We start from the raw sequence: 15184 nt of genomic DNA on the forward strand, positions 1-15184 counted from the left end.
GTAATATAACCAGCAGCAGCCGTCAGCTCCCAGCGTGGCGTCCCTCACAACTGGCCACTCTCACCCTCGTGCATTCTGATGAACGACGACCACCACCAACACTGGGGGAGACGGAGGCTGGGGTGACGGAGGCTGGGGGAGAGGGAGGCTGGAGAGACGGAGGCTGGGGGAGAGGGAGGCTGGAGAGACGGAGGCAACCTAACCCTACCCTACCCTACCCTACCCTACCCTACCCTACCTTCCCTACCCTACCCTACCCTACCCTAATCTAACCTAGTCTACCTCAGCCTAGCCCAACCCATTCCAACCTATCCTACCCTAACCATAAATTATTCTACACAGTTTTAAAGTCCAAATAGTTAGTTGTTACCCTCCCACCTTGATGTCTTCTCTAGGTCCCCAATACACCAGGTATACCGATCGCCTTGGATATATCCTTCTTTCGCCTCAATACTTGCAAAAGCTGACTCAAGGACTGTAGCTGAAGGAGACTAACGCACTTGACGGAGGGAGGGGGAGGGGGCGTCATATTCCTGAAGGAGGGGAGGAGGGGCACCACATTATTGAGGGAGTAGGGGCGTTACATTATTCAGGGAGAGGGGCGTTACATACTTGAGAGAGGGGCGTCACATTATTCAGGGAGAGGGGCGTTACATACCTGAGAGAGGGGCGTCACATTATTCAGGGAGAGGGGCGTTACATACCTGAGAGAGGGGCGTCACATTATTCAGGGAGAGGGGCGTTACATTATTCAGGGAGAGGGGCGTTACATACTTGAGAGAGGGGCGTCGCACACTTCAAGGGGTGATTAAATTAAAAATATAAAATTATTATCAAATGAATAACTTTTCTCCAGATCGATTACGGTAATTAGATAGAGTCATATGTGTATTATGTAGTGTGTGAATGTGTGTTTGTCTGTTTTATTAATATTTTTTATAATGAATATATATAATAAAAGCCACATTTTGGAATTAATGGAAGAGGTGAAATAGTTCTCAAAACATGGCATCTTGTTATATTAGTGTCTAGGTAATTATTTTGCTTATATACGAGGCTCTTGGAGTGCGAATAACGAACTTAGCATTCCTCTGTATTTTCGTGTGTTTGTCGTGTTCGTGTTCTGAGCGTCCCATTATCTGGATGACAAGTAAAACGTGAGAAGAGTTTTGTGTCATTTTTTGTTGTTTGGTTAATATCTTTACATTATTGGTCGATATAAGACAAATAGCTTTAAACAACAAAATATTATTAATTTATACAGAAAAAATGAAGGAAGGTTTTATCACTGTAGAAGTAACTAATAATTTTAAAAGTAAAAATAAAAGGAAAAATTGTCACTTCTTAAATAAAAATTACAGAAATTTTACAGTAAAAAATGCACAAAATCGTCACCTACAAGAAATTTATTAATATTTTTTAGAGTCAACGATAAGGAAAAAATTACTCAAATAAAAGTAATTAATAATTTTAAAGTAAAAACAGCTTAAAAAAAGCCACTTTAAAAAAATGCTAATACAGGTATTTCTTAAATTAAAAATTGTTAATAATATTTAAATGCAAAAACAAAACAAAAAGATGATAAGTTTTAACCAAAATATATCAATAATTTGTAGAATAAAAAAGTATGGAAAATTAAAACTTTCAACGACAAAAAATATTAATTTTAAAAACAATAAAAAGGACAAAAATTTCATTTTATAAAAAGTATTATAATTTTTAAAGTCGAAAAAAATGAAAAAATCGTCACTTTTTACAACAAACATCTTCTTAAACTTTGAACATTTCACTCTCCACTACTTTCTTTACTGCTTAAACTTTTCATATTTTTGCAACTCGAATTTTTGTGGCGGGAACATTGTCTGGGGGACCTTGTGGACTATTGTATTCAGACCCGTGAATTTATCTTCTTTCTCTCATTTTTGTTTAATTTTATTATTTTTCTTTTTATCGTGTTTTTATGGTTCTTTGTTTTTTCTTTTAATTTTCATGTCATCTTTCTTTCTTTTTTAATTTTTATTTATATTATTTTTCCTTAATTCCCTTCCTATTTTTTTCTGTTTTCTCTTCTCTCGTGTTCTTTTTTCTTCTCTTTCTCTTTATAACATTCATCCTCGTTAAGAATATGAATATGGGTCCATAGGCACTGTACTCTACAGCCTCCACTCCTCAAACTGTAATGTTAGTTAACTCTTCTACACTTGGGTCGACGTGGGGCTCCTCAATCTTTGCCCCTCCCTCCCCCCACGAGCCTAAATGTAAAGTAGTGACAATAATGACGTAAAAAGTACATTAACATTGGAAAGAAAACGTGAGATAGCCACAGAAAACGTACATTAGCTACAGACAACACGTATCGTCGGGAGAAAACATAGCTGGCACAGAAAGAAGGTAAATAAACAGTGGAGCCTCGCATTACTGTAGGGCAGGGAGAATCCTCGACCACCAATGCCTTATTAACCATTGATAAAAATCGTGGTGGCCGACGACCCACCTAACCTCACCTCCCCTGAGAGAGAAAATGAACGGTATTGACGAGAGAATTAGACGTAGCTTGAGAATTGGAACAAGTGACAGCTTTCTTTATTATATGTGACACCTGTCTGTACTCTTAGGTGAATTAGTAATGAAACCAGTGGGTATATGTTGTTTAAAATGGCAGTTATTTCTAGTTTAAGTGGCGCTTGTCTGTACTTTTAAGGGAATTATTAATATTTGTTCACCATTACCTATATTTTTGTTATATATTTTAATTAAGTATAAGTAAAATTCAGTGACCCCAAGTTTTAAGAGATTATTCGTACATACTTTTTAGATGCTGAATAACTTCTAACACTAAGTATGAACGCACTTAAGAGGGAATTTACTCCCCATTACCCAAGAGAATAAAACTAACTTATTAAACGAGAAAAATTAGTGTGAGATTCCCTGATAAGGTTGAGTAGCCAAGACGTCCATTAAAGTGGTGTTTCTGCGTACTCTTAAGGCAGGTGAATCATTAATGAGGTATGTGAGTATTTAATTAATGCCCTCGCTTGTCACCTGCGTTATGAGGCCTCTGTGAGACCTCTTGAATGTTCCTACTAATACTATTTTACTATTACTACTGCAACTACTACTACTATTTTACTACTACCGCTACTAGTACTATTTTACTACTACTACTACTATGACAGAAGGAGCAACAGCGATATCATTAGACAGCAACATTAACAGAATTAGTTGTACTTATAATGTTACTGTTATGGCTTTTTTATACCTACTATGAACTATAACAATGCCTATAAACAAACCCTTGAATGTAGTCAAGTTTTATATAGTGATATAAACTACGAAATTGATAAAAATATCCTACGAATTCCTGATGCAATGTAGTGTCATTTGTGTTGTGAAATATATCATAAAAGAATATATATCCCATCCAAGAAATATATATATTCCCGAATTGACGGCCGTATACTGGAGGATTCATAGACAGAAACGCAGGAGAAAGTGACATAAAATCCATGTTGTTTTGATAAAAGTTTTATCTGATCCCGTATATATATTGAGAGAGAGAGGAGCGGGAGGGAGGGAGGGAAGGATCAATATTCCTGACGATGTTGTTTCCATTACTAGCAAGGAACACATTGGTGGCAGCCGGTGGGATCCATGAGGACACTCCCACGAATTTTGGGAGTTTCTGGCCATATGGTGGTGGCTGTAGTGCTCCCAAAAATTGGATAGCAAGGAACACATTGGTGGCAGCCGGTGGGATCCATGAGGACACTCCCACGAATTTTGGGAGTTTCTGGCCATATGGTGGTGGCTGTAGTGCTCCCAAAAATTGGATATGTGCTCCTCTCTCAGAACCCGATGTTGTAGAACTGTCTGATGGCTGGGTGAGGGGGGGAGGGGGGGGGGGAGGAGAGAAAGGGAATGGGGCCGGCTGGGTTAGGGAGAGGGAGGGATAAGAGCTGAGTAGGGTGGGGAGAGGAAGGGAGTGGGCCGGCTGGGGTGGAGAGGCCGGCTAGGGTGGGGAGAGGAAGCGAGTAGGACCAGCTGGGCTTGGGAAGAGGGAGGGAGTGGGGCCGGCTGGGAAGAGGAGAGAGTGGTAGTTAAGCTGGCTAGAGAGAGAGAGAGAGAGGGGTAGTAAAGCCGGCAAGTGAGAGGAGAGGGAGATAGTGAGGCTGGCTAATTAGGTAGGCTTATCTAGTTAAATGAGGCCTGGGGAGGGTATATAGTTGTTGTTATTGTAGAGAGAAAATAACATGTGCGAGTTCTCTTCTCGTCTTAAAATTCCTCCCTTTTTCTTACATTTATTATTTCACATATCATCGTATTACTCTAGCTCCACCAATCGGGTTAATATAACACTTTACCTTCAACAACAAAAGCAAAATAGTGTTGTTCCCAGTCTCAGTAAAAGGGGAAAAAGATGAAGTGCACTTTTATCAGGGTGACTTTTACACTTAGGTTGGGACATAGTAATTCGATTATATTAGAGGTATGCAATATGCTACCTTAAAAAGATTGGATCGGTGGGTGGGGGGCGTGGTGGCTTGACAGTGATTACCTCTTTTCAGAAGCTGCAGTGCGTCCTGGTTCCTCTCCTCCACTCCCCACCCTGCCTGGTCCACCCACCCCCCTCCTCCACTTAGCCCCACCCACCCCTTCCACCCCCTCCCCACCCCACCAATTCTCTCCGAGGCAGACCCATGTGTCGTCTTGCCCCCGCCGACTCAGATGAAACATTTTGGTATAATTTGAGGAAGACGTTTCGGAGCAGTGATTGGAATGTTCGGGTTAATAATACCTTGAGGGATAGCCATTATTGCTTTCGTTTATCTGTGGAAATTTAAGATATTTATTGAGGTATAATTAAGAAGACTTTTAAATGGATGGGGTTTTAATTTGTGGTATAATGTTATTTTTAAATTGTTTGGATATTTATACGAGTCTGACATGAGTGAAAATGCTTATTACTGAACTGATTTATGATGGCATTATTTTATGTAATTTTTTTTTCAGAGTTGTGATAAAGGGATTTATTTATATATATATTTTTTTATGATTTTCTTTTTACTTAACGATTTTATTTTATATTTTTTTGCTAACCGAACCCAACCCAAAAGTATAAATATCAGAATAAACACGAAACACTTTGTTAAAAACGAATATAAATCAAATAGAATAAAGTAAAGAAATGAAGTTACTCCTTAATGAACGATCAAACCAAATGTTATTCAAAGTAATTATTAATCCTTACATTACTCGAAGCTACCTGAGTGACCCTAAGTTTTGCGCGGTATTGTTTGAGCGGGGGAGGGGCAGTCATCAGATACGTCACTAGAGCGATGGTCATACAACAGGTCTCAGCTTTTCTCACTTGATGTCACGTGGGAAGAAAGGTAAAATATTGTGCTAAAATATGTTTAGTGTGATGACCAGTACTGCAGTTTGGCGGCTTATTTGACCCAGAAAAAGTTGTAAATATGTTTTTTTTTATTATTATTAGTGAGATTTCAAGTTGTTTCTGTGTACAAGATTCCGAATGATATATGGGAGTAGTGAAATTATGAATGAAAAAGGTGAGAATAAAGTGCAGCAACATGTTACCCAGTGCTTCTAAGTGTATTTCTGTCTTTATAAGTGCTTCTGTGTGCTTCTTAGTGAATAGTAGGTATTATTATGGTGTAAAAAATAACTTGTCAATATATTTTTTTTTTTTTTGGGGGGGGGTGATATTTTCGAGGTCACTAAAATCACCTCTACGGAAACCTTAATTACCATAGGCCTACATTAATTTACTTAGTACTAATAAATTCATTTTTGACAAGGCTACAACCTCCATTTTTAAGAATTTTCCTGAAGCCCAAATTCCATTCAGTTATACAGGCGTTCCAAGAGAGAGAGAGAGAGAGAGAGAGGATTGGAAAACAGATAAAACAAGTAAAGTCAATTAAGTGAGATTCTGTGAAGATATCCTCAACCGGCCCTAAGTTTAGCTCTTGTTAATGACTTCTTAGTTGAGGGTCCGGCCAAACTGTTATCCGTGTTATCTTTGATTTAGTGTACATGTGTGTGTGTGTGTGTGTGTGTGTGTGGTCTCTGAATTGAAAAGAATATCTCTCTCTTTTACACATACACCCCCCCCCACACACATACATTCTGTTAGTTGATCACTGTGCCAACCTGTCTTGTGTTGTGTCCGTGTTTGGAAGTGACAACATGTATATCAGTACAAAGTTTAGGCACTGTCCTCCAGGGTGCCACGTCTCAGTTGCCCCCCAGACAATATATACTACTGAGGTCACTCTTGATATATGGAGGAACTGTCACCTAGATATTTGTTTCAATTTTGTCATTTTTGTTTGTCATTCACGTACCAATTGTTCGTATATTTTTTTTACTTTCATCTATGCTACACCTACATACATATATATACACACACACACACACACACACACACACACACACACACACACACACACCACAAGGGATATATGTTTTCTGAATCCCAAAATAAAGAACGCTGGCGTGTGCATCATGGTGCCCATCAAAATAAACTATGTTGGAGGCGGTACGGTAAGACCCACACAGCTGTTTATGTGTGTGTATGTGCACGACACCATCATCATAACACGGAAATAAAAGACACGAGGCAGTATTTGGTGTCTCGAGCCATGACGATACCTTCATGATGGCTCTCTCTCTCTCTCTCTCTCTCTCTCTCTCTCTCTCTCTCTCTCTCTCTCTCTCTCTCTCTCTCTCTCTCTCAACAGACGATCCCAACAATATCCCTCTCAGAGCCACAGGTGTATTCCCCCTCTCGAATTGGTAAAGACCTTCTCTCCCAGATCACAAAAATATCTCCCGGTAATCCCTGGTCATTCGACTTTTACGCCGCCGTCAGAGGCATTCAGAAGGGTGAATGTAGTTTATAGTGTTGGTGTATTTTCCTAAGGTCAATATTATGGTAGGATTTTAAGGCAAAACTTCACTCGTGGTTTTACGGCCACTGTCACTTTGAATAGCTGTGATGTTTGTTGTTGTAGTTATTGATGTAGATTTATAATAACGATTCATGGCCGTAGTTTGAGAGTTTTTTTTGGGTATTTATGTTTTGGTTCGAGTTGCGTTTTATTATGGGTCAGATCGGAGTTATTAGTTAAAGAGGTGTATATTGTGGAGATAATATTGGTGGAGCTGTGGTTTAAATGATGAAGAAATGGTGTTTGTGTGTGGAGAAATACTTTTAGTAGTAGTAGTAGTGTAGTAGTAGTGTAGTAGTAGTAGTAGTAGTAGTAGTATACAAAATATGCTGTGCAAAGTAACGGATGTAAGGTAGAGAGCTTAAACAACTTAAAGATCTCAACACTGAGCTCTTTCTTCTACTGTCAAGAGAGGACAAGAGCTCAATCAAGAGAAGATCTCATTAGTGGGCTCTCTTTTCCCACTAGGATAAGAAGAGGGCTCAAACAAGTTAAGATCTCAAAGGGTAGGGAGAGCGCTCAAGCATCACTCCGAACATTTCACAGTCAGTGGCGAGAGGTACTCGGGCCGCCCTCCGCTTAGGTGCGGTGGGTGGCAGGGAGTTGGCGGCGGGGGCTGCTCTCTCGGCTTCATCACGAAAAGACCGTCCAATACAAACACAGTCAGAGGGTAATGGAATGCGACAGTTTTCTCGGAGGAGGGGGAAAAGATCCGAGCCATCTGAGGATTTGATTTCCAACCAAGAGATGATTGTTTGATCAGGTATGTGTGTGTGTGTGTGTGTGTGTGTGTGGTAGTAGTAGCATATGTATGTATGTATGTATGTATGTATGTATGTATGTATGTATGATCTTCGAAATTTTGTGTGTATGTGTATCAGAATCAACCACACATGAGGATTATATAAAAAAAAATTATACTTTTAAAAATGGTAATTCAACCCTTACTAATAATTTCAGATGTAAAACAAAAAACCGTATTACTAAAAAAAAACCTGAATCTATTTAGTGTTTTGTGAGATTGTTTATGTAACACAGTGTCGTTCAACTCCCTAATATCGCCATTGGGTTTAGTGATGTAATGTGCTGTGTGTATTTTATAATGATTGTTTGCCCCGCTGGTTCATGTGTACTTAGGTTGTTTGCTGTGGTATAAACAAAACAGTTTATAATGATTGTTTGCCCCGCTGGTTCATGTGTACTTAGGTTGTTTGCTGTGGTATAAACAAAACAGTTTATAATGATTGTTTGCCCCGCTGGTTCATGTGTACTTAGGTTGTTTGCTGTGGTATAAACAAAACAGTTTATAATGATTGTTTGCCCCGCTGGTTCATGTGTACTTAGGTTGTTTGCTGTGGTATAAACAAAACAGTTTATAATGATTGTTTGCCCCGCTGGTTCATGTGTGCCTAGGTTGTTTGCTGTGGTATAAACAAAACAGTTTATAATGATTGTTTGCCCCGTTGGTTCATGTGTGCCTAGGTTGTTTACTGATATAAACAAAACATGACGATTATTTACCTGGGGGTTCTTATGTGCCCAGGTTGTTTACCGAAATATAAACAATATTTGACTATTGTTTGCCCTAGTAATTCGTGTTTATCTAAGCTGTTTACCGATACATTTACATTTAATGGGAATTGTTTGCCTGGTGGTTCGTGTTTACTCAGGTTGTTTGCTGCCCTGGTGGTTGTTGATCTTATAAGCAAACAATATTAATCTGTGCTTCGAGTTTATCTATATATCTTTATTTACTTGTCTATATGTTTGTGTGTTTGTCAGTCTATCCATCTATCAATCTATCTATCTATCCATCTATCTATCTATCTATCTATCCATCTATCTATCTATCTACCTAAGTGTTACTACTGATGGATAGAAAGAAAATCACGCCCTCTACTCGGTCTGCCTTCCTCCCCCTCTCCTCTCCTCTCCTCTCCTCTCCTCTCCTCTCCTGCACCCTATCCTTCCCTCCTCCTCCCTCTCCACCTCCTTCTCTCATCCCTCTCCCCACCTCCCTCTCCTCTCTAAGTAGTGAGACCCGAGGGTAGGAGGAAGTGAGAGACGGGGTGAGACGGGGGGTGGCTAGGGAGGATAGCAAGAACAGCATCATAGTAACTCCTCAATAAACTGTTTATTCCCTGGAACTGTGGAATGAGTCGGGGATTTTTTGGTCATTTTGAAGAGAACAAAATTATATTGGTTTAATTTGATGGTGATTTTATTGTTGTTGTCTTTGTTTATTTATTTCGTTGTTGTTGTTTTAGTAAATTAGTCTGGTTCTTTATCTTGTATATATATTGTGTGTGTGTGTGTTTGTTTTAGTGTGTGTTTTTATTTATTATTTTTGTTTACGTCTCGAGTTTTGATGGATGAGCTTCTTCTTCTTCTTCTTCTTCTTTCTTCTTTCTTCTTCCATCTTCTTCTTCTTCTTCCTCCTCCTCCTCCTTCTTCAATATCGGTCAAAATAGTTGAAACATCTGGTATGAGAAATAGTAAATATTTAAATGGAATCTTTCTCACCTGTGGGTAATATTCCAATTTATTTTTAACTAACTCTCTATTGTATATTTCGAAAGCTATATTGATGGTATGGTCAGATATAGTCATTTGAGTGATAGATAATTAATTAGAGTTATAGCAATTGAGTATGTTAATTATGTCGAAAAAATATGACAAAGCGGACGAAGGATTTTGACAACCCTACTGAGTCATTGTGAAATTCATCGATCACCTCAGGTACAGATTTTTTTTTTTGAGTGACTGTACACCTGTAGTTTAATTAGTGTTTTTCTTGATTTAATTGTAAGTGTAATTTTGTTGATGGTTTTAGTTATATTCTGGTTTATTTATTTATTTAGTTAGTTATCATTATTTTATATTTATTAATTTTATATTCATTCTTTATTTTTATTATTATTATTATTTTTTTCTTCGTGTATCGACGTTTTGAGGGAGTGAAGGTATTGTGAACATATCCATCACACTCACTCCACTCTAACTCTCGTCTTGGAACGTAATCTCAAGAACCTTTTAAAAGTTACCATCACACAACTTTATAACCAGATTAGATAACACCTAAGTAACTCATAAGTAACACCCAAGTAAGACATAAGTAATACATAAGTCACATCTAGATAACACAACACCAAGATAACGCCTAAGTAACACCCAAGTAACACCAAGATAGCACCTAAGTAACACCTAAGTAACACCAAGATAACACCTAAGTAACACCAAGATAACACCTAAGTAACACCAAGATAACACCCAAGTAACACCAAGATAACACCCAAGTAACACCAAGATAACACCCAAGTAACACCAAGATAACACCCAAGTAACACCAAGATAACACATAGGTAACACCAAGATAACACCTAAGTAACACCTAAGTAACACCAAGATAACACCTACGTAACACCAAAGATAAATTCAATGCAGGTAATAAAAGTTTTAAACTCGTTCTCTTGACATGAAAAGAAAAAAAAGGTTAAATTTCAGAAAACTCTAATTGACTAATTTGGCGTCGCTTTCTTCAGCCACGCCGTCACCTTTACGTCACGTCTTTCACTTTAACCTTTCATGTTTAATTTTAACATTTATAGTCCCTATTTAACACTGGTTGTATAAAGTTAACATTGTATGAATTTAACACCACTGGTTATTACGATGTGTGACGTGTTTGTGTGTGTGTGTGTGTGTAATAATAATAATAATAATAATAATTAACGGTTTATTGAAAAAGTTCTGCAGCCCGAAGGCTGAAAATATACATTGGGCATAAATGACTTATTACATACATTGGTGGTTTAACAAAAGCCTTCATTAGAGAAAGGTGAAGGAACATACAGTGAACATACAGATTAATGTAGGTGTTGAACAGCAAAAACGTAGTGTAGTAACTCCCTCCCAGATGGTGTTAGGAGGGACCTCACGTGGTGTAGTAGTTCCTCACAGATGGTGTTATGAGGGGCCTCACGTGGTGTAGTAATTCCCTCACAGATGGTGTTATGAGGGGCCTCACGTGGTGTAGTAATTCCCTCACAGATGGTGTTATGAGGGGCCTCACGTGGTGTGTAGTAATTCTCTCACAGATGGTGTGAGGCCTCACGTGGTGTAGTAATTCCCTCACAGATGGTGGGCAGGAGGGGCCCCACGTGGTGTAGTAATTCCCACAGATGGTGTTAAGGGAGGCCTCACGTGGTGTAATTCCTCACAGAGGTGTGTGTGTGTGTGTGTGTGTGTGTGTGTGTGTGTGTGTGTGTGTGTGTGTGTGTACAAAGCTTCCTGCAGGGTAGTACTGAGGAAAACTATGTAAGGTGTCTGCTTTTAGGTACCATATACATCATGCCAGTCAGCCACCAATATTTACTGCAGAGTCCATTATGTAAGTAGTTAAGGCTGAGTACACATGCTCTCTCTCTCCTCCCACCTCTTCATCTTCCTCCCTCTACCTCCCTTTCGTCTTCCTCCCTCCCCACCTCCTCTTCGTCTTCTCTCCTCTCCCCCTCACACCCTCTCCCTTCCACATATAATCACCCCCATTCTCTTCCCACTCTTCTTCCTACCCTGCTTTATCGTCTTTCTTTCCTCTCCTCTCTTCCCATCGCCATTACCATATTTTACTACATTTTATTACGCCTTTTCTCCATCTCCCATTTTTATCCCATTTCTTTCTCTTACTATTTTGTTTCATTTTTTCTTTTCTTCCTTGTTTCTCCCGTTTGTCTTTATCTTTTTCTCTCCTTCCTTGATGCGTGTTCTGTCCCTCACCTACTCTTCCTCACACACACACACACACACACACACACATTCATCATCACATCATGTCTCTTCATCTGCTTATCCCGTTATTTATATATCGGTGTTACTCGAGGAATCATGTTGGCGGACCGTCGTGATAGGGAGAGAATTAACGTAATACACCTCCATATAATTATTGGCCATTAACCTGCGGCAGTACTCACCTGACCTCTCGTTAAGGTGTGCAAGGGGAAGGTGGTTCATCTGAGGTAGTATTCCTTTACTTCACCTGAATATTAGAGACCTCCAGTTTATTTCACCTGTTGATTAAACACCCTAACGCTACCTGGTGGGGGGGGGAGGTTAGGTTAGGGCAGTGTAGGTTAGGTTAGGTTAGGTTAGGGTAGGGTAGTGTAGGTTAGAATAGGTTGTGTTAGGTTAAGGTGTTTAATTATCAGGTGAAATAGGCTAGGGTGTGTAATCTTCATGTTATATTCTTTAACTGTTAAATCCATTTCCCTCTCCACTTGCCCTCCTTCGTCTCCCCTCTCATCTCTCTCTCTCTCTCTCTCTCTCTCTCTCTCTCTCTCTCTCTCTCTCTCTCTCTCTCTCGGAGTGTTGCATGTTAAGCCGCTTATTTGCCTCGCTGTCAAATAATTCACTGTGGCAGACATAGAGAGGTCGTTATGGTCCAGGAGGGCGTCGTGCTGCGTCGTGTCGTGTCCTACTGTGTCCACAACTTGAAGACCCGGGTTCGATCCTTGGCGGGGTAGGTCAGCGGCGGAATGAGTTAAGGAGGAGGAGGAGGAGGTGGTGGTGGTGGTGGTGGTGGTGGTACTCTCTCTCCCTCCCTCCCTCCCTCCCTCCTCACTCAGTAGATGGACTCGGCTCATTGGCTCACTTAAGAGCATCTTGGTGGACGCTGATCACTAAGTCACTCGAGGTATTACGGGGAGAGAGAGAGAGAGAGAGAGAGAGAGAGAGAGAGAGAGAGGCCAACCTGAATCTCAAGTCAAGTGGGCAGAAGATGGAGGTGTATCAGTACACACGTCCATTAAAATCATTACTTGACAGACGAACTAATCCACACTTAATTCTTCCTTCCTTCCTTCCTTCCTTCTTGTCCCGCCCCCCCTCCCTCCCTCAGTAAACCAGGTGGCAGGCGCAATTTAGCTAAATTTAGAGTAGAGGGGTCAACCATGAGGGTGAACAGGGGCAGAGTTAAAGAAGAAAATACCCCCTAAGGAATGATTGGAAGGGGAAGAGGTGGAAAGGTCAAGAATAAAGGGGAGGAAAGACAAGGCAGAGGAGAATAATGATAATAATGTTAATTGGAAAGAGGGAAAAAGGAAAAATAACAAGGCAAGTGAGAATAATGATACCAAACAGTGATTCATATTGACCGGATTAACCATTAGGAAAACTATGGATATAACGTGTATTAAGCCCCTAAGCAGCGGGGTCAGCACTGCACTTGACCACCTCCACTTCCCCGACTGTAATCTTACGTACCCATCTACAGCTGGGTGGACTGGGGGTGTCTCTTTATCAAACCTGCGACCCTTAGGATGATGATAATAACAATAATAACAATAATAATAACACTACTACTAATAATATTATCAATAACAATAAAAAAAAATACCAATTACAACTCATCTCAATTTACAAGGTACAAATCACTCTAAAAGGAATTAAAATATTAAGTGTAAGAGCAAAAGACACAGTGTATATCATTCCTTCAGGGCGGTGGACCATCAAGGTTGACACACGGCACACTAGGCGGAGTAAGAAATCTCAATTAGGCTCATATTTGGGATGGTTTGATTAACTAGGTTCCTTTCCTCTTCCCCCTCTCCTTACTCATCTCCCCCTCCCCCCTCTTCCTCTCCCTTCTCTCCCCCATCCCTCCTCTCTACCCCCTACTACTCTTCTGGAACCCCCCCCCCACCCCCCCACCCACCCCTCAATTTTTCAAAAATGTAAGGTCTGTATTATGTATCTTACTTTTTTTGTACCGTATGTGAGAAGGTATTTTTTTTTTTACCGTATATAGAGTCTTCAGGGGAATGGCTGTGTCTGTCTGTCTGTCTGTGGGTGGGTGGGTGAGATTCGGTGACAGGTGGATGGCCTTGGCTTGAGTAATGGCGCATATCACTTGTTATCGCCTCCTGACGCGCTTAATTTGACACCTGCGTCTGTAAGCAGGGCGGCCTAGCAAGCTGGGTATGGGTGGCCCGGCCGTAGGGAACTGGGGGAGAGAAGGATGATAGGGACTAGCAGACGTAGATAACAAACATTAAACACATAAAGATACTTCCTGATAAGAGAGGAGATAATACGATAACAGAAGACAGAATAAGCAAGAGATTTATAGAGGAGGAGGAGAAAGGTTGGATAAGTAGAATGGAGGAGAGGACGTAGAGATAGGGGGGAGGGGGTGAGGGGGACGGGGGGGGTCTTTGGTTAACACCGACACGTGGGTTTATTTACATTTTTTAAAGATGTTTTATGATGGGCTGAAAATTAACACACCTCTCTCTCTCTCTCTCTCTCTCTCTCTCTCTCTCTCTCTCTCTCTCTCTCTCATTTCCCGATTTCTCCTCCCACACTCCCAGTAGCCTCCCCATCCTATAATGGAACCTAGGGTGCAGGAAGGAGCCCCTAATGGGAGCCCTTAGGTAAAGGAAGGGGCGAGCTCTCTATAAGGAGCCTAGGCAGGAAGGAGCCTCTATAACCGAAGCATAAAACTCTGACCTCTGCCTCTTGCTGCTCACGTCTGAGATTTGCATAATGAAGTTATACTACCTTGCCCCCCTCTGCCCCCCCCTCCCCCCACCTCCCCTCACCTCACTCTCATTACCTCACCCCCTCACCGTCAACCTTCAATCCTCATCCTCACCATCCCATCATCCCCACACTGTCACCTCCCTCCCTCCCTCCTCCCTCCCTCCCCATGGTAAGAGCGGGTAGATACTCATGAATGGAAAGGAGTCTCTCTCGTACGGTACCAACCCATAACCATCACCAATACTCACATCTCACGTAACCTAACCTAACCTAACCTCAATCAGCGGCCATGTTGTCTCTATCACCCCCTTCCTCCCCCCCTCCCCCTCCCACTCCCTCTCACCCCCCCGCCGCAACACACATGATAAAGAAATGATGTTACTGAAGAAAAAGATAATTTTAGTTAAAAATGTTTGCTTGACAGGAAAAATCCTTTGTTGGTATGTTTAACGAGGCGTTTCTAGAAGGCGTTGTGTTGTTAAAATTTCTACTATGACTATTGTGTTTTTTTTATTCATTTTAGTGTGTGTGTGTGTGTGTGTGTGTGTGTGTGTGTGTGTGTGTGTGTGTTTGAATCTGATTGTGTGTGTGTGTATCTCATTTTGTGTGTGTTTTTTGCTGTTTTGTGCATGTGTATGTATGTATGTATGTATGTGTGTGTGTGTGTGTGTGTG

At 40.7% G+C, this 15184-nt stretch overlaps 1 protein-coding gene across 1 annotated transcript in view; it reads right to left on the bottom strand.

Moving 5' to 3' along the window:
• LOC121879507 overlaps nt 1–15184 on the bottom strand; it is a 119514-nt gene that overhangs the window by 78833 nt on the left and 25497 nt on the right. The gene's annotated exons all lie outside the window — the stretch shown is intronic.

This window comes from Homarus americanus, unplaced genomic scaffold (assembly GCF_018991925.1).
Source record: "Homarus americanus isolate GMGI-L3 unplaced genomic scaffold, GMGI_Hamer_2.0 scaffold32340, whole genome shotgun sequence".
Classification (NCBI taxonomy): domain Eukaryota; kingdom Metazoa; phylum Arthropoda; class Malacostraca; order Decapoda; family Nephropidae; genus Homarus; species Homarus americanus.